We start from the raw sequence: 24,856 nt of genomic DNA, 5'->3' as shown, positions 1-24,856 counted from the left end.
TATGAAGCATGTTACAGCTGGACCTTAACTGGTGATACCTATGTGTAATACAGACTTATGGACTAAGTTCCATATACATCAATGTATTTTTTTATGTGAAAGTGACCAAGCTAGTCCTACTATTTGAAGGCCAGCCCAAAAGTCAAGTGTAACTCAAACTCTGGTTTAGTATGACGCTAACATTAACAGGACTTTTTAAATGGGAGCGTCTTAGGACACGAGGTTCAGTTTACCACCATTACGTCTGAATGAAATACCGTATCTAAAAACGGAATTTTACACAGACTTCGTAAACGTTTTTTTTGTCACCTGTCAAATATAAATCAAATATAAACAAGCCAAATATAAACCAACAATATTTACATGGAAAAAAATACACTGGTGTCTATATCAGCCTGACGCTTGATCACAACATGATACCTGTACCACCTCTCATTCCAAGTGCATGTACCGTACACTGTAACACGGTTATGGCTGGTTATCATGCAATCTAAAATTAGCTGAGAAGATTATTAAATCAAACTATAGGATGTACAACCACAGTTTAGAGCCGCTAAGCTAACCCTTTATCTAATGAGAAGTCATCAACGTAAGCTAAAGCGGATCCAAGAAAATATGCTAATCTGGCCTTCCTCAAATTCAATCTTTTCTTTCTTTATTCATTTATTGTGAGTAAATATATTACATCATTTCGTTTGTCTTGTTTATTTCTGCATGATGTGTGTGTGCGTCTGTGTGTGCAAGTGTGTGTGCGTGTGTGTGTGTGTGTGCGTCTGTGTGCCTGTGTGTGTGTGTGTGTGTGTGTGTCTGTGTGTGTGTGTGTGTGTGTTTGTGTGTGTATGTGTGTGTGCTCCTGTGTGTGCCTGTGTGTGTGTGTGTGTGTGTGTGTGTGTGTGTGTCTGTGGGCGTGTGTGCCTGTGTGTGTATGTGTGTGTGTGTGTGTGTGTGCGCCTGTGTGCGCCTGTGTGTGTGTGTGCGCCTGTGTGTGTGTTTGTGTTTGTTTCTGTGTGTCTGTGTTAAACGTGTGTGCGTGTGCGGGTGTGTGTGTATGCCCAGCTAGCACATGTGGTTATTTGGAAGTTGTGGGAATGTACGTTTTTGGTTTTCCATTGGTTCTGGTAGCTAAGCCATAAGTTTACTGACAGGTAAAACTGAATGTTTTTAAACAGTTAAACTAAGCTAGAAGTGTTATTGAAATTCTTATTGAAACATGTTCTCACAACGTTATTTAATTACCTTCAAATATCATATAATTTCCATTCCCAGAATGTTAATAAAATCTCCTAGGAAACTTTCAGGGAACCATAGTAAAACGTTCTCAGAACCTCCCTGGAACCATAGTAAAACGTTCTCAAAACCTCCCTGGAACCATAGTAAAACATTCTCAGAACCTCCCTGGAACCATAGTAAAACATTCTCAGAACCTCCCTGGCACCATAGTAAAACATTCTCAGAACCTTCCTGGAACCATAGTAAAACGTTCTCAGATTCTCCCTGGAACCATAGTAAAACGTTCTCAGAACCTCCCTGGAACCATAGTAAAACGTTCTCAGAACCTCCCTGGAACCATAGTAAAATGTTCTCAGAACCTCCATGGAACAATAATAAAACGTTCTCAGAACCTCCCTGGCACTATAGTAAAACGTTCTCAGAACCTCCCTGGCACTATAGTAAAACGTTCTCAAGACCTCCCTGGAACCATAGTAAAACGTTCTCAGAACCTTCCTGGAACCATAGTAAAACGTTCTCAGATTCTCCCTGGAACCATAGTAAAACGTTCTCGGAACCTCCCTGGAACCATAGTAAAACGTTCTCAGAACCTCCCTGGAACCATAGTAAAACGTTCTCAGAACCTCCCTGGCACTATAGTAAAACGTTCTCAGAACCTCCCTGGAACCATAGTAAAACATTCTCAGAACCTCCCTGGCACCATAGTAAAACGTTCTCAAGACCTCCCTGGAACCGGGCCTCCCGAGTGGCGCAGTGAGATAAGACTTTAATAAAACTGCTAGCTTAGTTGAACTGTTTTGAAAGCCAAGCACTGACAGGACACATGGAAATTCATCTGCTGAGGCATTAATCATGCAAACACATTTATTGTTTTATTGTGGCACAGTGTCAGTGATATATGAACCTCTGATCTTCTGTTCTCTGTGCATGGAATTAGGCAACTGCGCCACCAAGATGGACCTAGGATGCCATGTTGTTTTACTCATACGAAGCTGTTACGCATACAAAGCTGTTAAATAAAGGTTAAATAAAAAATAAAAATAAACATTCTGAGAACGGAAGTGAAAATGTCACTTGTTCTGGAAAGGTACATTTTTACTTTGCAGGGAGGTTCTGAGAATGTTTTACTATGGTTCCAGGGAGGTTCTGAGAATGTTTTACTATGGTTCCAGGGAGGTTCTGAGAATGTTTTACTATGTTTCTAGCGAGGTTATGAGAACGTTTTACTATGGTTCCCTGAAAGTTTCCTGGGAGGTTTAATTAACATTCTAAGAACTGATATTATAGGTTATTTGAAGGTAATTAAATAACATTGTGAGAACATGTTTCAATAAGACTTAATAAAACTCTAGCTTAGTTTAACTGTTTTCAAATCCAAGCACTGACAGGACACATGGAAATTCATTTGCTGAGGCATTAATCATGCAAACACATTTATTGTGGCACGGTGTCAGTGAGATCTGAACCTCTGATATTCTGTTCTTTGTCCATGGAATTAGTTAAATGCGCCTACAGGATGGAGCTAGGATGCCATGTTTTTTTTTACTCATGCAAAGCTGTTCGTTTGAGTCTATTAAAACGTAAAATAAACGAGTCTATTCCCATTGCAAAGGAAACAAGCGCTCATTAAGATCAGGTGTGGCCAATCAGTGGGCGCGGCAAACACACCTGAACACACTTAACAAGATGGAGGATAGAAAGAGTTTTGTTGGCACTACAAACAGAATGTATTCGTTTTTAAATACAATTCTTAGAACATTCTTTGAACATTTTCTTGTAGTTGTTATGGAAACCATGAGGAACCCTGCAGAAAACGTTACATTAAAGTACTGAAATTCCCACAGATGAACGTTGTTTCTTAATGTTCTCTGAACGTTTTCAGAAAGTGACTTTAAATAGAACCATGAGGAAAACTGCAGAAAAAGTTATGCTGAAGTAATGAAATTCCCACAAAATAACCATTGGACAAGCACACTCTTACCAAGCTCTAACAAACATATGGTTCTCAGAACGTCATGTGTTAGCTGGGTGTTCCGTGCACACGTGTGTCTTTCCCCTCTATTATATGATCAGTCCCTTTGGCAGGTTGGGGAGCACCAGTTGTCCTCTATTATATGATCAGTCCCTTTGGCAGGTTGGGGAGCACCAGTTGTCCTCTATTATATGATCAGTCCCTTTGGCAGGTTGGGGAGCACCAGTTGTCCTCTATTATATGATCAGTCCCTTTGGCAGGTTGGGGAGCACCAGTTGTCCTCTATTATATGATCAGTCCCTTTGGCAGGTTGGGGAGCACCAGTTGTCCTCTATTATATGATCAGTCCCTTTGGCAGGTTGGGGAGCACCAGTTGTCCTCTATTATATGATCAGTCCCTTTGGCAGGTTGGGGAGCACCAGTTGTCCTCTATTATATGATCAGTCCCTTTGGCAGGTTGGGGAGCACCAGTTGTCCTCTATTATATGATCAGTCCCTTTGGCAGGTTGGGGAGCACCAGTTGTCCTCTATTATATGATCAGTCCCTTTGGCAGGTTGGGGAGCACCAGTTGTCTCCTTGGCCTGGGGTTTATGGCCCACGTCTTTATTTCACAGTCCGTTAATAGCCCTGAATCTTACATTGAGATGTTTAACAAGTCCCCGGGATTGGTACATCAGTTTATTATGCACTAACTTATGGGTCACTATATATACTTACTGGTTACAATGGGGCTATGGCTGGAGGGGCTGGAGGGGCTAGGTCATGATGGGGCTAGGGTTGGAGGGGCTGGAGGGGCTAGGTAACGATGGGGCTAGGGCTGGAGGGGCTAGGGCTGGAGGGGCTAGGGTTGGAGGGGCTAGGTCATGATGGGGCTAGGGTTGGAGGGGCTAGGGCTGGAGGGGCTGGAGGGGCTAGGGTTGGAGGGGCTAGGGCTGGAGGGGCTGGAGGGCTAGGTCATGATGGGGCTAGGGCTGGAGGGGCTAGGGCTGGAGGGGCTAGGGCTGGAGGGGCTGGAGGGGCTGGAGGGGCTAGGGCTGGAGGGGCTGGAGGGGCTAGGTCATGATGGGGCTAGGGCTGGAGGGGCTGGAGGGGCTAGGTCATGATGGGGCTATGGCTGGAGGGGCTGGAGGGGCTGGAGGGGCTGGAGGGGCTGGAGGGGCTAGGTCATGATGGGGCTAGGGCTGGAGGGGCTAGGGCTGGAGGGGCTAGGGCTGGAGGGGCTGGAGGGGCTAGGTAATGATGGGGCTAGGGTTGGAGGGGCTAGGGATGGAGGGGCTAGGTGACGATGGGGCTAGGGCTGGAGGGGCTGGTGCTGGAGGGGCTAGGGTTGGAGGGGCTAGGTAACGATGGGCTAGGGTTGTAGGGGCTAGGTTAAGCTGGAGCTAGGAATGGAGGGGCTAGGGCTAAAGGGGCTAGGTAACGATGGGGCTAGTGTTGGAGGGGCTAGGTAACGATGGGGCTAGTGTTGGAGGGGCGATGGTTGGAAGGGCTGGGTTTACCATGCTTTTAAAGCTACTGTACGGTCTGGGATCTGGGAACCCGTTCAATTGTCTTTGTAATTCTGGGATCTGGGAATCTGTTCAATGTCATGTCTTGTATTGTCAGTCCTTGTATCTAGAGAGCTGTGTATAAATTTGTGAGTGGTCACATTTCCAGTTCCCTAGCCCAATCCCCTCAGCATTTACAGCTGAACAAGTGGCTGGGCTACCATTTTTAGTGATTTTTTCTTTCTTTGAATCCCAAACTGTAGCTTAAAGTTGGCTGGAGAAGGACATTGGATGTTTGGTCAGGATGATGATGAAGGTGTTGGCACGACATCACAGACATCCTGTCCTTCTGATAGGTCACGAAGAAAAACTATTAAAAACCATGTGCATTTCCCATACCCACTGACACTGACATACCAAATGTTATTTATGGCCCATGTCTCTGGGTCTGTCTCTGGGTCTGACTCTGGGTCTGTCTCTGGGTCTGACTCTGGGTCTGTCTCTGGGTCTGACTCTGGGTCTGACTCTGGGTCTGTCTCTGGGTCTGACTCTGTTTATGGCTGATGTTTAGGTGGGTCTGACTCTGTTTATGGCTGATGTTTAGGTGGGTCTGACTCTGTTTATGGCTGATGTTTGGGTGGGTCTGACTCTGTTTATGGCTGATGTTTAGGTGGGTCTGACTCTGTTTATGGCTGATGTTTATGTGGGTCTGACTCTGTTTATGGCTGATGTTTATGTGGGTCTGACTCTGCCCAGAAGCAGCTATAGTATGAGTACTGAACATGATATGAAATGATAGTTTGAACAATGTTTTGAGGCTATACAGTGTTTGTTTGCATTTACATTGTTTGTAAACATTGGAGTAAAACAAGGTTATATGTTAGTTGAACTAAGCTCATGAGGCAATTATGAGTTATATTCGTCAAGAATCAATGACTATAGGTCAACTTAGCAACTAAGGATTCTAGAACAGAGTGTTTTTACTCTGTTCCCAACCCATGTCTTTCTCTGCGGTAGGAACATTTTAGGAGCAACCTTAAACTTTTGGCAAGACTAAACAGACGTGTGAATGTTTGCATTGAATACAGTCAAACCATTTTTATGTTTAAATTAATTTGGCATGGAATCATGCAACGTTCAGAGTTACAACATGTAGTGACTTGCAAACACCTTTGGTAGTGATTACAGCTGTGAGTCTTCTAGGGCAAGTCTCCTAAGAGCTTTACACACCTGGATTGTACAATATTAGCCCATTATACTTTTCATAATTCTTCAAGATCTGTCAAGATGCTGGGGATAATGGCTATAAATCAAAGTTCAAGTGTTGCCATAGATTTTCAGGAACATTCACCGTCTTCTTGGTAAGCAACCCAGTGTAGATTTGGCTTTGTGTTGTAGGTTATTGTCCTGCTGAAAGGTGAATTCCTCTCCCAACGTCTGGTGTAAAGCAAACTGAAGCAGGTTTTCCTCTAGAATTGTGCTTGTGCTTAGCTCCATCCTGTTTCTTTTTATCCTGAAAAACTCCCCAGTATTTGCTGATGTCAAGCATACCCATACCATGATGCAGCCACCACCATGCTTGAAAATAAGGAGGCAGTTACTCAGTGATGTGTTGTGTTGGATTTGCCCCAAACATAAGTCTTTGCATTTAGGACAAAAAGTATAATACTTTGCCGTGTTGTTTTGCAGTAGTACTTTAGAGCCCTGTTGCATACAAGATGCATGTTTTGGAATATTTTTATTCTGTATATTTGCATTCTTCTTTTCTCTCTGTCATTTAAGTCATCATTGTGGAGTCACTAAAATATTGTTGAACCATCCTCAGTTTCCTCCCATCACAGCCATTGAACTCTGTAACTTTTAAAATCACTAATGGCCTCATGGTAAAATCCCTGAGCAGTTTCCTTCCTGTCCTGCATCTCAGTTCAGAAAGACGACTGTATCTTTGAGGTGTCTGGGTGGTTTAATACATCATCCACAGCATAATTATTAACTTCACCATACTTAAAGAGATATTCAATGTCTGATTTGTTATTGTTACCCATCTACCAATCACCGCCCTTCTTCATGAGGCTTCCGACAAGCTCCCTGGTCTTTGTAGTTGAATCTGTGCTTGAAATTCAATACTTGACTGAGGGACCTTACAGATGTTGTATGTATGGAGGACAGAGGAAGGTAAGTCGTAAAAAATCATCATAAACTTTTTTGAGTAGATTGTTGATAAAAAATGACAATTTAATCCATTTCAATCCCACTTTGAAACACAATAAAAATGAAAATAACACAATCAAATGTGAAAAATTCCAAGGGGTGTGAATATTTTGACACTGTGTCTATACTGTATCTCATAGATTAGTATTCCACTATAATTGATTATGATATGGAACAGATGTGATATGCGTTCAACATTCATTTCCTAAATCTCCATTGTGGCGTTGTTTATCTCTCTGACTCTTTTGAAATCTCCTCTGTATTATCCCCTCTCTCTCTCTCTCTCTCTCTCTCTCTCTCTCTCTCTCTCTCTCTCTCTCTCTCTCTGCCCCTCTGCTGTATAGAGAGACAGGAGGGGTCTGGAATCACCTGCCACCCCATTCTATGTCTTGTTGTTACAGTGATTTATTGCTCTAACACACATTCTCATTCCCACTCACAGGAACATCATGTAAAATGATAGTATGTCTTTGTCAGGGACACTAAACTCAGGGCCGTTTGTGTTTCAGCTCCACAATGTTTCACAGCCTTATCATTCCTGTCTAAAGCCCCTCGTCTGTCCCTGAGCTCACAAACACTGGGCTCAGGTTTCAGCCCTCTCCTCCTTTCCTCTCCTTTCCCTTCCTCCTCCTCCCCTCCTCTCTTCTCCTCTCCCCCTTTCCTCCTTTTTCCTCTCCTCCTCCTCCCCACTCCTCCTCTTCTCTCCTTTCCCTTCCTCCTCCACTACTCCTCCTCTCCTTCTCTCTTCTCCTCTCCTCCTCTCCTCTTTCCTTTCCTCTCCTCCTCTCTTTAACTCACAACCTGATTTAACAGTATGTGTTGGTATTGGATAGTCTCAACACTACTATCCTCTATGGTCTCTTGCTGCCCTCTACAGTAGTCTCTGTCTCTGTCTCTGTCTCTGTCTCTGTCTCTCTCTCTCTTTCTCTCTCTCTCTCTCTCTCTCTCTCTCTCTCTCTCTCTCTCCCTCTCTCCCCACTTTCTCCCTTTCCACCCCTCTCCCTCTCTTTCTCTATCAGCTCCCTCACCCTACACAGTAGCTCTGTCTCAAAACAGGATTATGTGCTAAGTGAAGTAAGGACATTCCAAATATGTTATAACTTGTAAATCTCAGATGTCTACAGGCTAAATTCCTCCCACACCAAACCCTTTTAACTGAGCTTGGAAATGTAAACAGTACATAGAAAGTTATACTTTCTACCTGCTTCTCTCACTGTCATCTCTCTCTCTCTCTCTCTCTCTCTCTCTCTCTCTCTCTCTCTCTCTCTCTCTCTCTCTCTCTCTCTCTCTCTCCCTCTCCTCCTCTCTCTCTCCTCTCCTCTCTCTCCTCTCTCTCTCTCTTCTCTCTCCTCTTTCCTCTCTCTCTCTCTCCTCTCTCTCCTCTCTCTCTCTCTCTCTCTCTCTCTCTCTCTCCTCTCTCCTCTCTCTATCTCTCTCTATCTCTCTCTCCTCTCTCTCTCCCTCCATCCTCTCCTGTAACAGTTAAAACACCTGGAGCACCTTTTCCTTCTCTCTGAGAACATGTATACGGTGCTGTAATGGTTTAACCTGTGGTGAAACATGATGATGCTTGTGGCCGAGGTCTTCCCTCTCCTGTCTAACTCAGCAGTCATGTCTTTATAACCCAGACGTGTAAGCTAGTAGTCACCTGCATGTATCCAGTATGCGCACGCACGCATGCACACACACGCACGCACACACACGCACGCACGCACGCACACACACACACACATATACACACACACACCACACACAACACACACACACACAACACACACACACACAGAGAGAGAGAGAGAGAGAGAGAGGAGAGCGAGAGAGAGAGAGAGAGAGAGAGAGAGGAGAGAGAGAGAGAGAGAGAGAGAGAGAGAGAGAGAAAGGAGAGAGGTCCTGCCTCAGGTGAGTCTGTCTGTTAGAGCTCAGGTATACACTCAGAGAGAGAGACAGAGATGTTAAAAGAAAAACAAAGCAGAGGACAGGAGTCAACCCAGAGTTTCATCTCCAGGCTACACAGGCAGACAAGTTCCTGCTCTGAGACCTGTCACAATGTGAAGGAGAAGCTCAGAGACCTGTTACAAGGTGAAGGAGAGGCTCTGAGACCTGTCACAATGTGAAGGAGAGGCAATGAGACCTGTTACAAGGTGAAGGAGAGGCTCTGAGACCTGTTACAAGGTGAAGGAGAGGCTCTGAGACCTGTCACAATGTGAAGGAGAGGCAATGAGACCTGTCACAATGTGAAGGAGAGGCTCTGAGACCTGTCACAATGTGAAGGAGAGGCTCTGAGACCTGTCACAATGTGAAGGAGAGGCTCTGAGACCTGTTACAAGGTGAAGGAGAGGCTCTGAGACCTGTCACAATGTGAAGGAGAGGCAATGAGACCTGTCACAATGTGAAGGAGAGGCTCTGAGACCTGTCACAATGTGAAGGAGAGGCTCTGAGACCTGTCACAATGTGAAGGAGAGGCTCTGAGACCTGTCACAAGGTGAAGGAGAGGCTCTGAGACCTGTCACAATGTGAAGGAGAGGCTCTGAGACCTGTCACAAGGTGAAGGAGAGGCTCTGAGACCTGTCACAATGTGAAGGAGAGGCAATGAGACCTGTCACAATGTGAAGGAGAGGCTCTGAGACCTGTCACAATGTGAAGGAGAGGCTCTGAGACCTGTTACAAGGTGAAGGAGAGGCTCTGAGACCTGTCACAATGTGAAGGAGAGGCTCTGAGACCTGTCACAATGTGAAGGAGAGGCAATGAGACCTGTCACAATGTGAAGGAGAGGCTCTGAGACCTGTCACAATGTGAAGGAGAGGCTCTGAGACCTGTTACAATGTGAAGGAGAGGCTCTGAGACCTGTTACAATGTGAAGGAGAGGCTCTGAGACGTGTTACAATGTGAAGCAGAGGCTCTGAGTCCTGTCACAATGTGAAGGAGAGGCTCTGAGACCTGTCACAATGTGAAGGAGAGGCTCTGAGACCAGTCACAAGGTGAAGGAGAGGCTCTGAGACCTGTTACAAGGTGAAGGAGAGGCTCTGAGACCTGTCACAAGGTGAAGGAGAGGCTCTGAGACCTGTCACAATGTGAAGGAGAGACTCTGAGACCTGTCACAAGGTGAAGGAGAGGCTCTGAGACCTGTCACAATGTGAAGGAGAGGCTCAAAGGTCAGGGTGTGTGTCAAAGGTCACGTTGTGTGTCAATTACAGGAAAACAACCAGCTGCCCTACTGCCTACAAGTGTATATCTTTCCTTGTATTGCAAACGTTTTGGTCCTGTAAGGATTTGAAGGATTTATATTTTCAAAATGTAAAAGCCACTATATTATAGTGACAATACAACAATACAACATTTACACAGGAACCTTTGACAGGAGAAAGATCCTGTTGCGGAGGGACAGTGTTGACAGTGGCGCTAGGTGGAACGCCTTGTTTTAGGCTGGTGTTGAGTGTCCGACTGCCTATGTGTTGGGATGCTCTGTTTGGGGTCCACACACACACACACACACACACACACACACACACACACACACACACACACACATACACACACGTACACACACACACAACTAGTTTAGCATTAGAGGTATGTGGTCATTTTCTGCTTAATTAGGTCCAGTAAACTGACTCTCATTAGAAAGCAGCTGTAAACGCACAGACAGACACACAGACAGACAGACACACAGACACACAGACACACAGACAGACAGACAGACAGACAGACAGACAGACAGACAGACAGACACACAGACACACAGACACACAGACACACAGACACACAGACACACAGACACACAGACACACAGACACACAGACACACACACACAGACAGACACACAGACACACAGACACACAGACACACAGACACACAGACAGACACACAGACACACAGACAGACAGACAGACAGACACACAGACACACAGACACACAGACAGACAGACAGGTCTACTAAGCCTATAACCTCTGTGGGGAAAGGTCAGTTACTAGAGCTTGAACCCAGTCCCCTCCTCCCCATCACCCAAATAGACTCCTGAGATCCTACAGTCTCTTGTCAAACTGCACTTTTCATGTCATAAATTGGACAACCAATATATGTATGTGTGTGTGTGTGTGTGTGTGTGTGTGTGTGTGTGTGTGTGTGTGTGTGTGTGTGTGTAGATGTGTCTGAAAAAGAGATAACCCTCGACCTGGAGGAGTTGCTGATGATGGGGGACATTGGCATGGCTTGTTAACACACAGAACAGAGGAAAGACGAGCACAAGACCAAGAGAAATGAACCCCGTAATGACAGTTATTTGACTTCTGGGACGACCACTCTTTTCAAAATCACACAACAAAACAACACTGTCAAGTAGAAGGGAGACTTTCACACAACAAAACAACACTGTCAGGTAGAAGGGAGACTTTCACACAACAAAACAACACTGTCAAGTTGCAGGTAGACTTTCACACAACAAAACAACACTGTCAGGTTGCAGGTAGACTTTCACACAACAAAACAACACTGTCAAGTAGGAAGGAGACTTTCACACAACAAAACAACACTGTCAAGTTGCAGATAGACTTTCACACAACAAAACAACACTGTCAAGTTGCAGATAGACTTTCACACAACAAAACAACACTGTCAAGTAGCAGGTAGACTTTCACACAACAAAACAACACTGTCAAGTTGCAGATAGACTTTCACACAACAAAACAACACTCAACAAAACAACACTGTCAAGTAGCATGGTAGACTTTCACACAACAAAACAACACTGTCAAGTAGCAGGTAGACTTTCACACACCAAAACAACACTGTCAAGTAGCAGGTAGACTTTCACACAACAAAGTAGTAAACTAGGCAGGAAATAAATAAATATAACATAACCACCAAACTGGACAGTTGCCAAATTTCCAACAGTCATTAGCGCCAACCAACGGGTGCAGCTACGCCAGCTTGCTCATTAAACACACACACACACACACACACACGCACACACGCACGCACGCACGCACGCACACACACACACACACACACACACACACACACACACACACACACTGGTTCAGGCAGCTCTGTGCTCATTAAAGAGCAGAGAGAACTATAACCATTAAAAGTCCATTAGTTGCCATGTAATTCTGTGGAACTAAACGATGAGGAGTAATCAAAAACACATGAAACCCAGCTGGGTGACTGGGCAAACTGTTCCCATTAGGGGACCATCCATCAGCCACAATGGCTTTTGGGGTGTCAATTTATCAGCTCCTCAATTTGACTTTGACCCCCTTTGTCTCTCTCTCTCTCTCTCTCTCTCTCTGTTGATCTCTGTCTCTGTCACTTTCTCTGGTGATCTCTGTCACTTTCTCTGGTGATCTCTGTCTCTGTCACTTTCTCTGGTGATCTCTGTCTCTGTCACTTTCTCTGGTGATCTCTGTCACTTTCTCTGGTGATCTCTGTCACTTTCTCTGGTGATCTCTGTCTCTGTCACTTTCTCTGGTGATCTCTGTCTTTGTCACTTTCTCTGGTCATCTCTGTCACTTTCTCTGGTGATCTCTGTCTCTGTCACTTTCTCTGGTGATCTCTGTCACTTTCTCTGGTGATCTCTGTCTCTGTCACTTTCTCTGGTGACCTCTGTCACTGTCACTTTCTCTGGTGATCTCTGTCACTCTGTAACTTTCTCTGGTGATCTCTGTCACTTTCTCTGGTGATCTCTGTCACTTTCTCTGGTGATCTCTGTCACTCTCTTTCATGTCAACTCTTTCATGTTTGTCTTTCCATTCTTTCACTCTCCATCTATCTCTCTATCTGTTGTTGTCCTACTCTATCAATCTAATATTTTAATATTTTAATATTTTGTCTTTGTGATTTGAAATCGATACAGATGATTTTTAAAAGCATGGGCCCAAAAAATATATTGTATAATTTCCACTTGGATACTAAACATTGAACAAGGCAAACATCTTTTCTTCATTTATTTATTTTTAGTTAACCTTTATTTAATATAACTAGACAAGTCAGTTAAGAACACATTCTTATTTACAATGAGGGCCTACCAAAAGGCAAAAGGCCTCCTGCGGTGATGTCGGCTGCGATTAAAAATATAAAATAAAAAATGTAGGACAAAACACACATCATGACAAGAGAGACAACACAACACTACATAAAGAGAGACCGAAAGACAACAACATAGCATGGCAGCAACACATGACAACACAGCATGGTAGAAACATGACATGGTAGCAGCACAACATGATAGCAACACAACATGGTAGCAGCACAAAACATGTACAATGGTATAATCACAGCCATGAATACCCCCCCCCCCCCCCCCCCCCCCCCCAAGCAGACACATCGATGGCCCTGAAAGAACTTCACTGCACTCTATGTAAACTGGAAACCAAATATCCTGAGGCTGCATTTATTGTAGCTGGGGATTTTAACAAAGCTAATCTGAAAACAAGGCTCCCTAAATTTTATTAGCATATAGAATGCACAACTCGAGCTGGCAGCATTCTGGATCATTGCTTCTCTAACTTTCATGACACATGCAAAGCCCTCACCCGCCCTCCATTCGGCAAATCTGACCACGACTCCATTTTGTTGCTCCCAGCCTATAGACAGAAACTAAAACAGGAAACGCCCGTGCTCAGGTCTGTTCAACGCTGGTCCGACCAATCGGATTCCACGGAACCACTGATTTTAATCATGGCAAGGCGACCGGAAACATGACCGAATACAAACAGTGTAGCTATTCCCTCCGCAAGGCAATCAAACAAGCTAAGCATCAGTATAGAGACAAAGTAGAGTCGCAATTCAACGGCTCAAACACGAGACGTATGTGACAGGGTCTACAGCCAATCATGGATTACAAAAAGAAAACCAGCCCCGTCATGGACACCGACGTCTTGCTCCCAGACAAATTAAACAACTTCTTTGCTCACTTTGAGGACAATACAGTGCCACTGACATGGCCCGCTACCAAAACCTATGGGCTCTCCTTCACTGCAGCCAACGTGAGTAAAACATTTAAACGTGTTAACCCTCGCAATGCTGCCGGCCCAGATGGCATCCCTAGCCGCATCCTCAGAGCATGTGCAGACCAGTTGGCTGGTGTGTTTACGGACATATTCAATCAATCCCTGTCCCAGTCCGCTGTGCCCACAAGCTTCAAGAGGGCCACCATTGTTCCTGTTCCCAAGAAAGCTAAGGTAACTGAGCTAATCGACTATCGCCCCATAGCACTCACTTCTGTCATCATGAAATGCTTTGAGAGACTAGTCAAGGATCATATCACCTCCACCTTACCAGATACCCTAGACCCACTACAATTTGCTTACCGCCCCAATAGGTTCATAGATGATGCAATCGCAATCACACTGCACACTGCCCTAACCCATCTGGACAAGAGGCATACCTATGTAAGAATGCTGTTAATCGACTACAGCTCAGCATTTAACCCATAGTACCCTCCAAACTTGTCATTAAGCTCAAGACCCTGGGTCTCAACTCCACCCTGTGCAACTGGGTCCTGGACTTTCTGATGGGCCGCCCCCAGGTGGTGAGGGTAGGAAACAACATCTCTACCCCGCTGATCCTCAACACTGTGGCCCCACAAGGGTGCGTTCTCAGCCCTTTCCTGTACTCCCTGTTCACCCATGACTGCGTGGCCATGCACGCCTCCAACTCAATCATCAAGTTTGCAGACGACACTACAGTGGTAGGCTTGATTACCAACAACGATGAGACGGCCTACAGGGAGGAGGTGAGGGCCCTCGGAGTGTGGTGTCAGGAAAATAACCTCACACTCAATGTCAAGAAAACAAAGGAGATGATCATGGACTTCAGGAAACAGCAGAGGAAGCACCCCCCACATCTGATGGCCGAATGGTAAAGAACATCTAGCCGCTCGAGAGCACCCTTACCTGCCGACCTATAAATTATGTCTCCGTAATCTAGCATGGGTAGGATGGTCATCTGAATCAGGGTTAGTTTGGCAGCTGGGGTGAAAGAGGAGTGATTACATAGAGGAAACCAAGTCTATATTTAACTTTAGCCTGCAGCTCTGAGGCTCTAAACCCTCAGAGGTAATAATCACACCTGTGGGAAGAGGGGCATTATTCTTACCAAACCACATGACGTTAGTTTTGAAGGTGTTCCGAACAAGGTTAAGGGCAGAAAGCTTGTTGGACACTAAGAAAGCTTTGTTGTAGAGCGTTTAACACAAAATCCGGGGAGGGGCCAGCCAAATATAAGACTCTATCATCTGCATATAAATGGATAAGAGAGCTTCCTACTGCCTGAGCTATGTTGTTGATGTAAATTGAGAAGAGCGTGGGGCCTAGGATTGAGCCTTGGGGTACAACCTTGATGACAGGCAGTGGATGAGACAGCAGATGTTCTGACATTATACACTGCACTCTTTGAGAGAGGTAGTTAGCAATCCAGGCCAAAGTCCCTCAGAGACACCAATACGCCGACAAGAAAGGAATGGTCTATTGTATCAAGTCAATAAAAATAGCTTAGAATCAAGGGCAATGGTGACATTATTGAGGACCTTTAAGGTTGCAGTGACACATCCATAACCTGAACGGAAACCAGATTGCATGCCAGAGAGAATACTATAGACATCAAGAAAGCCAGTCAGTTGATTATTGTCAAGTTTTTCCAACACTTTTGATAAACAGGGCAAAATAGAAATAGGCCTATAACAGTTAGGATCAGCTTGATCTCACCCTTTAAATAAAGGACGAAACGTGGCTGCCTTCCAAGCAATGGGGACCTCCCCAGAGAGAAGAGACAGGTTAAAAAAGTCTGACATTATGGTGATTATAGAAGCAGCAACCTTAAAGAAGAAAGGGTGTAGTTTAAAGAGACCCTTTAGCACCTCGGACTCAGTGACCGCAGGAGAAACTTTGTAGCGGGGCAGGGGAAAAAGAGGGAGGAGCATCGGGTCTAGTTGCATTAGATGGGAGATGAGGAAATGTAAAAAAAAAACATCTACACCACTATGATAAAGAGGTCCGGCTAACTGATCATTCTACACCACTATGGTAAAGAGGTCTGGCTAACTGATCGTTCTACACCACTATGGTAAAGAGGTCTGGCTAACTGATCATTATACACCACTATGGTAAAGAGGTCCGGCTAACTGATCATTCTACACCACTGTGGTAAAGAGGTCTGGCTAACTGATCATTATACACCACTATGGTAAAGAGGTCTGGCTAACTGATCATTCTACACCACTATGGTAAAGAGGTCTGGCTAACTGATCATTATACACCACTATGGTAAAGAGGTCTGGCTAACTGATCATTCTACACCACTGTGGTAAAGAGGTCTGGCTAACTGATCATTATACACCACTATGGTAAAGAGGTCTGGCTAACTGATCGTTGTACACCACTATGGTAAAGAGGTCTGGCTAACTGATCATTCTACACCACTATGGTAAAGAGGTCTGGCTAACTGATCATTCTACACCACTATGGTAAAGAGGTCTGGCTAACTGATCATTCTACACCACTATGGTAAAGAGGTCTGGCTAACTGATCATTCTACACCACTATGGTAAAGAGGTCTGGCTAACTGATCATTCTACACCACTATGGTAAAGAGGTCCATATTGCTGTATTGCTAATTCATCTGGTCTGAAAACAGAGGTGCCAGCTGACATCATTCTACACCACACCACAGCTGTGATTATAGCTCAACTGAAGCGCAATAATGTTTTATGAATGGTAGCTTTCCTGAGGCTTGTAAAATGTGTCAGAGTCTCCGCTCTGTCTCTTCACAGTGGAAAGTGGTGGGTAGCACCAGGGCCTGGTTTATTGCTTGTAAAATGGCACTATGCAGGTCAACACGCATATTTCACACAGAAACACACACACACACACACACACACACACACACACACACACACCACACACACACACACACACACACACACACACACACACACACACACACACACACACACACACACACACACACACACAAACGAAACAAGCCAGACTCCGTGTAACGGTTGTTGTATCTGAGCTCTCTCTCTCTCTCTCTCTCTCTCTCTCTCTCTCTCTCTCTCTCTCTCTCTGCTGATTGATTTTGAGCTGAGTTGGGTTGTTCGTTCTCTGACATGCAGACTAGACACTTATTCACACATTCATCACCATGAAGTTGGTGGTGGCTAAACCAATATGTTGTTTCTATGTGTTATGTCTCGTTCCTCTCCCTTCCCCTCCACTGACAAAGAACAGAGGGTTGCAATAAGGTTAAGCCGTGTGTACACTACACAATTTGGGCCCTAATATAGCTATCCCAGGCAAGGCTTTGAGATCGGAGACTAAAGCCGCATGTCGTTGCCGACTCGGGGCCCGCGGCCGTCACCGACGCTGTTGAATGTGAGCAGATCAGAGACATAATCTTTCAGCCGTCCCAGACGTCCTGATATTTTAAACATATTTGATTTTATTTGCAGAAAATCTGGAATGCTCTTGAGGTGTTAGATGTGCAACTACACATTTTGAGAACAGTAATCAGCAACAGCCAATTAGAGGTCAATTAGAGAAGAAGCCAGAGAGATGATGACGTTGTTTCACATCAACCAGAATATATAGACTAGAGCAGGACTAATGACTACTACTGGTATGAATATATAGACTAGAGCAGGACTAATGACTACTACTGGTATGAATATATAGACTAGAGCAGGACTACTGGTATGAATATATAGACTAGAACAGGACTACTGGTATGAATATATAGACTAGAACAGGACTAATGACTACTACTGGTATGAATATATAGACTAGAGCAGGACTAATGACTACTACTGGTATGAATATATAGACTAGAGGAGGACTAATGACTACTACTGGTATGAATATATAGACTAGAACAGGACTAATGACTACTACTGGTATGAATATATAGACTAGAGCAGGACTAATGACTAATACTGGTATGAATATATAGACTAGAGCAGGACTAATGACTACTACTGGTATGAATATATAGACTAGAACAGGACTACTAGTATGAATATATAGACTAGAACAGGACTAATGACTACTACTGGTATGAATATATAGACTAGAGCAGGACTAATGACTAATACTGGTATGAATATATAGACTAGAACAGGACTAATGACTACTACTGGTATGAATATATAGACTAGAACAGGACTAATGACTACTACTGGTATGAATATATAGACTAGAGCAGGACTAATGACTAATACTGGTAGGAATATAAAGACTAGAGCAGGACTAATGACTACTACTAGTATGAATATATAGACTAGAGCAGGACTAATGACTACTACTGGTATGAATATATAGACTAGAACAGGACTAATGACTACTACTGGTATGAATATATAGACTAGACCAGGACTAATGACTACTACTGGTATGCATATATAGACTAGAACAGGACTACTGGTATGAATATATAGACTAGAACAGGACTAATGACTACTACTGGTATGAATATATAGACTAGAACAGGACTAATGACTACTACTGGTATGAATATATAGACTAGAACAGGACTAATGACTACTACTGGTATGAATATATAGACTAGAGCAGGACTAATGACTACTACTGGTATGAATATATAGACTAGAACAGGACTGATGACTACTACTAGTATGAATATATAGACTAGAGCAGGACTAATGACTACTACTGGTATGAATATATAGACTAGAACAGGACTAATGACTACTACTGGTATGAATATATAGACTAGAACAGGACTAATGACTACTACTGGTATGAATATATAGACTAGAACAGGACTAATGACTACTACTGGTATGAATATATAGACTAGAACAGGACTAATGACTACTACTGGTATGAATATATAGACTAGAGCAGGACTACTGGTATGAATATATAAACTAGAGTAGGACTACTGACTACTACTGGTATGAATATATAGACTAGAGGAGGACTAATGACTACTACTGGTATGAATATATAGACTAGACCAGGACTACTGGTATGAATATATAGACTAGAACAGGACTAATGACTACTACTAGTATGAATATATAGACTAGAACAGGACTAATGACTAATACTGGTATGAATATATAGACTAGAACAGGACTACTGGTATGAATATATAGACTAGAACAGGACTACTGGTATGAATATATAGACTAGAGTAGGACTACTGACTACTACTGGTATGAAAATATAGACTAGAGGAGGACTAATGACTACTACTGGTATGAATATATAGACTAGAGCAGGACTACTGGTATGAATATATAGACTAGAACAGGACTACTGGTATGAATATATAGACTAGAACAGGACTACTGGTATGAATATATAGACTAGAACAGGACTACTGGTATGAATATATAGACTAGAGTAGGACTACTGACTACTACTGGTATGAATATATAGACTAGAGGAGGACTAATGACTACTACTGGTATGAATATATAGACTAGAGCAGGACTACTGGTATGAATATATAGACTAGAACAGGACTAATGACTACTACTAGTATGAATATATAGACTAGAACAGGACTAATGACTAATACTGGTATGAATATATAGACTAGAACAGGACTACTGGTATGAATATATAGACTAGAACAGGACTAATGACTACTACTGGTATGAATATATAGACTAGAACAGGACTAATGACTACTACTGGTATGAATATATAGACTAGAACAGGACTACTGGTATGAATATATAGACTAGAACAGGACTAATGACAACTACTTGTATGAATATATAGACTAGAGCAGGACTAATGACTACTACTAGTATGAATATATAGACTAGAACAGGACTAATGACTACTACTGGTATGAATATATAGACTAGAACAGGACTAATGACTACTACTAGTATGAATATATAGACTAGAACAGGACTAATGACTAATACTGGTATGAATATATAGACTAGAACAGGACTACTGGTATGAATATATAGACTAGAACAGGACTAATGACTACTACTGGTATGAATATATAGACTAGAACAGGACTAATGACTACTACTGGTATGAATATATAGACTAGAACAGGACTACTGGTATGAATATATAGACTAGAACAGGACTAATGACAACTACTTGTATGAATATATAGACTAGAGCAGGACTAATGACTACTACTAGTATGAATATATAGACTAGAACAGGACTAATGACTACTACTGGTATGAATATATAGACTAGAGCAGGACTAATGACTACTACTAGTATGAATATATAGACTAGAACAGGACTAATGACTACTACTGGTATGAATATATAGACTAGAACAGGACTAATGACTACTACTGGTATGAATATATAGACTAGAACAGGACTAATGACTACTACTGGTATGAATATATAGACTAGAACAGGACTAATGACTACTACTGGTATGAATATATAGACTAGAACAGGACTAATGACTACTACTGGTATGAATATATAGACTAGAACAGGACTAATGACTACTACTGGTATGAATATATAGACTAGAACAGGACTAATGACTACTACTGGTATGAATATATAGACTAGAGCAGGACTAATGACTACTACTGGTATGAATATATAGACTAGAGCAGGACTACTGGTATGAATATATAGACTAGAACAGGACTACTGGTATGAATATATAGACTAGAGCAGGACTAATGACTACTACTGGTATGAATATATAGACTAGAGCAGGACTAATGACTACTACTGGTATGAATATATAGACTAGAACAGGACTAATGACTACTGCTGGTATGAATATATAGACTAGAGCAGGACTAATGACTACTACTAGTATGAATATATAGACTAGAACAGGACTACTGGTATGAATATATAGACTAGAACAGGACTAATGACTACTACTGGTATGAATATATAGACTAGAGCAGGACTAATGACTACTACTGGTATGAATATATAGACTAGAGCAGGACTAATGACTACTACTGGTATGAATATATAGACTAGAACAGGACTACTGGTATGAATATATAGACTAGAACAGGACTACTAGTATGAATATATAGACTAGAACAGGACTACTGGTATGAATATATAGACTAGAGCAGGACTACTGGTATGAATATATAGACTAGAACAGGACTAATGACTACTACTGGTATGAATATATAGACTAGAACAGGACTAATGACTACTACTGGTATGAATATATAGACTAGAACAGGACTAATGACTACTACTGGTATTAATACATAGACTAGAGCAGGACTAATGACTACTACTGGTATGAATATATAGACTAGAACAGGACTAATGACTACTACTGGTATGAATATATAGACTAGAGCAGGACTAATGACTACTACTAGTATGAATATATAGACTAGAGCAGGACTAATGACTACTACTAGTATGAATATATAGACTAGAACAGGACTAATGACTACTACTGGTATGAATATATAGACTAGAACAGGACTAATGACTACTACTGGTATGAATATATAGACTAGAACAGGACTAATGACTACTACTGGTATGAATATATAGACTAGAACAGGACTAATGACTACTACTAGTATGAATATATAGACTAGAGCAGGACTAATGACTACTACTAGTATGAATATATAGACTAGAACAGGACTAATGACTACTACTGGTATGAATATATAGACTAGAACAGGACTAATGACTACTACTGGTATGAATATATAGACTAGAGCAGGACTAATGACTACTACTGGTATGAATATATCGACTAGAGCAGGACTAATGACTACTACTGGTATGAATATATAGACTAGAGCAGGACTACTGGTATGAATATATAGACTAGAACAGGACTAATGACTACTACTGGTATGTGTTTCTACTTTCCTTTAACCAAAGCCAGTGTCAAATGTTTGAAGCTCACAAGCAATGTTTTTCAAATAAAAATGTATTGGCTGGATATTTCAGCTATGATTGGCTGTGTGAATGTCTGACTGAACGTTTATAAGGCTGCTTTGAGCCACAGCTTATCGTAGCTATGTTAACCAAGTGAATAATCATGTAGTGTGTGACTTCCTGTCTGAGTCCCATCGTTTAGTGTGCGCACCACTACGTCGGCAACAACACAACAAACTACAGGAAAGACCGTTGTTTAATGTGAGATGCTCAGTGATGTTAGGATTCTTAAAGTCTTGCAGACTGTGTTCGCCTGGCGTTAGTCAGTCTCTCCCTGGTACAGACTGTCTCATGCCTGCTCCTCTCAGTACAGTATCGTGCCGTTTCTGACGGTGACCCCTGGTACGTTCTGTAGTGATGGGAGTGTCCGGTAGGGGTGTCTGATGCCGCCGGGCTCCAATCAGGTGATGCAACTCTACACGCACCTCCATGATGAAAAGAGCATGGATCCCCCATGGTGGTGAAGTAATCAACTAATTATCTCAGCAACGTTGGGAAGGTAATAAAGTAGTCAGGTGTAGAGGTGTGTGTGCGTGAGCGTGAGTGTTGTGTGTGCATGAGCGTGTGTGTGTGTGCGTGTGCGCGTGAGTGTGTGTGTATAAGTGTGTGTATAAGTGTGTGTTTGTGCTTGTGTTTGCGTGAGCGTATGTGTGTGTGTGTGTGTGTGTGTGTGTGTGTGTGTGTGTGTGTGTGTGTGTGTGTGTGTGTGTGTGTGTGTGTGTGTGTGTGTGTGTGTGTGGGTGTGTGTGTGTGTGTGTGAAATGGATAACATTTTGGCTACTCTGTGCTCATTAGTGTTTCTGAATAAAGGAATGTTTGATACTTCAGACAGATTCTGTCCATTTGAAGTTAGAAGGGAACGTGGAGAGGTTAGGTAATACATATATATATAAAATCTGAAAATATACCATACCCACGTCGAGCTAGATGAGCTGGATCACACACAGGCTAAATGAAGTGGAATGAAAACCTGGAATGAAAACCTTGGCCTTCGTCCTAGCAGTTCATTAAAAGCCTGTATAGCAGGGCCTCAGGACTGGTGGTCTGTGTACGGGGGGAGCTGAACTCCTGGCTCATTACTGGCTCGTCGTGGTGTATAGGGGGCAGGGGAAGATACAAGAGCAGGATAATTAATATGAGGTTGGAACAAACACTTTATATCCAACATGGTATCATTGCTTAGCATCACTTTCTGAAGATTTTCAAAAAGATAAGCAGCATGATTATTGACGCATAAGTCATTATGTCATCGTTGCAATCAATGTACAAAAACGTCTGTTCATATCACCAGGAACTAGTGCTCTGTAAGGTGTTAAACTACTGGGTCAGGAAGGTGTTTCTATCACCATAGGAACTAGTGCTCTGTAAGGTGTTAAACTACTGAGTCAGGAAGGTGTTTATATCACCAGGAACTAGTGCTCTGTAAGGTGTTAAACTACTGGGTCAGGAAGGTGTTTAAATCACCAGGAACTAGTGCTCTGTAAGGTGTGAAACTACTGGGTCAGGAAGGTGTTAATATCACCATAGGAACGAGTGCTCTGTAAGGTGTTAACCTACTGGGTCAGGAAGGTGTTTATATCACCATAGGAACTAGTGCTCTGTAAGGTGTTAAACCACTGGGTCAGGAAGGTGTTTATATCACCAGGAACTAGTGCTCTGTAAGGTGTTAAACTACTGGGTCAGGAAGGTGTTTATATCACCATAGGAACTAGTGCTCTGTAAGGTGTTTAACTACTGGGTCAGGAAGGTGTTTAAATCATCATAGGAACTAGTGCTCTGTAAGGTGTTAAACTACTGAGTCAGGAAGGTGTTTATATCACCAGGAACTAGTGCTCTGTAAGGTGTTAACCTACTGGGTCAGGAAGGTGTTTATATCACCAGGATCTAGTGCTCTGTAAGGTGTTAACCTACTGGGTCAGGAAGGTGTTCATATCACCATAGGAACTAGTGCTCTGTAAGGTGTTAAACTACTGAGTCAGGAAGGTGTTTATATCACCATAGGAACTAGTGCTCTGTAAGGTGTTAAACTACTGGGTCAGGAAGGTGTTTATATCACCAGGAACTAGTGCTATTTAAGGTGTTAACCTACTGGGTCAGGAAGGTGTTTATATCACCATAGGAACTAGTGCTCTGTAAGGTGTTAAACTACTGGGTCAGGAAGGTGTTAATATCACCATAGGAACTAGTGCTCTGTAAGGTGTTAAACTACTGGGTCAGGAAGGTGTTTATATCACCATAGGAACTAGTGCTATGTAAGGTGTTAAACTACTGGGTCAGGAAGGTGTTTATATCACCAGGAACTAGTGCTCTGTAAGGTGTGAAACTACTGGGTCAGGAAGGTGTTTATATCACCAGGAACTAGTGCTCTGTAAGGTGTTAAAACTACTGGGTCAGGAAGGTGTTTATATCACCATAGGAACTAGTGCTCTGTAAGGTGTTAACCTACTGGGTCAGGAAGTTGTTTATATCACCATAGGAACTAGTGCTCTGTAAGGTGTTAAACTACTGAGTCAGGAAGGTGTTTATATCACCATAGGAACTAGTGCTCTGTAAGGTGTTAAACTACTGGGTCAGGAAGGTGTTTATATCACCAGGAACTAGTGCTATTTAAGGTGTTAACCTACTGAGTCAGGAAGGTGTTTATATCACCATAGGAACTAGTGCTCTGTAAGGTGTTAACCTACTGGGTCAGGAAGGTGTTTATATCACCATAGGAACTAGTGCTCTGTAAGGTGTTAAACTACTGGGTCAGGAAGGTGTTTATATCACCATAGGAACTAGTGCTCTGTAAGGTGTTAAACTACTGGGTCAAGAAGGTGTTTATATCACCATAGGAACTAGTGCTCTGTAAGGTGTTAAACTACTGGGTCAGGAAGGTGTTTATATCACCATAAGAACTAGTGCTCTGTAAGGTGTTAAACTACTGGGTCAGGAAGGTGTTTATATCACCATAGGAACTAGTGCTCTGTAAGGTGTTAAAGTACTCGGTCAGGAAGGTGTTTATATCACCATAGGAACTAGTGCTCTGTAAGGTGTTAAACCCCTCTCTCT

This window comes from Salmo trutta, chromosome 5 (genome assembly GCF_901001165.1).
Source record: "Salmo trutta chromosome 5, fSalTru1.1, whole genome shotgun sequence".
Taxonomy (NCBI): Eukaryota; Metazoa; Chordata; class Actinopteri; order Salmoniformes; family Salmonidae; genus Salmo; species Salmo trutta.
The sequence above is the reverse complement of the archived record's forward strand: the minus strand, read 5'-3'. Positions refer to the sequence as shown.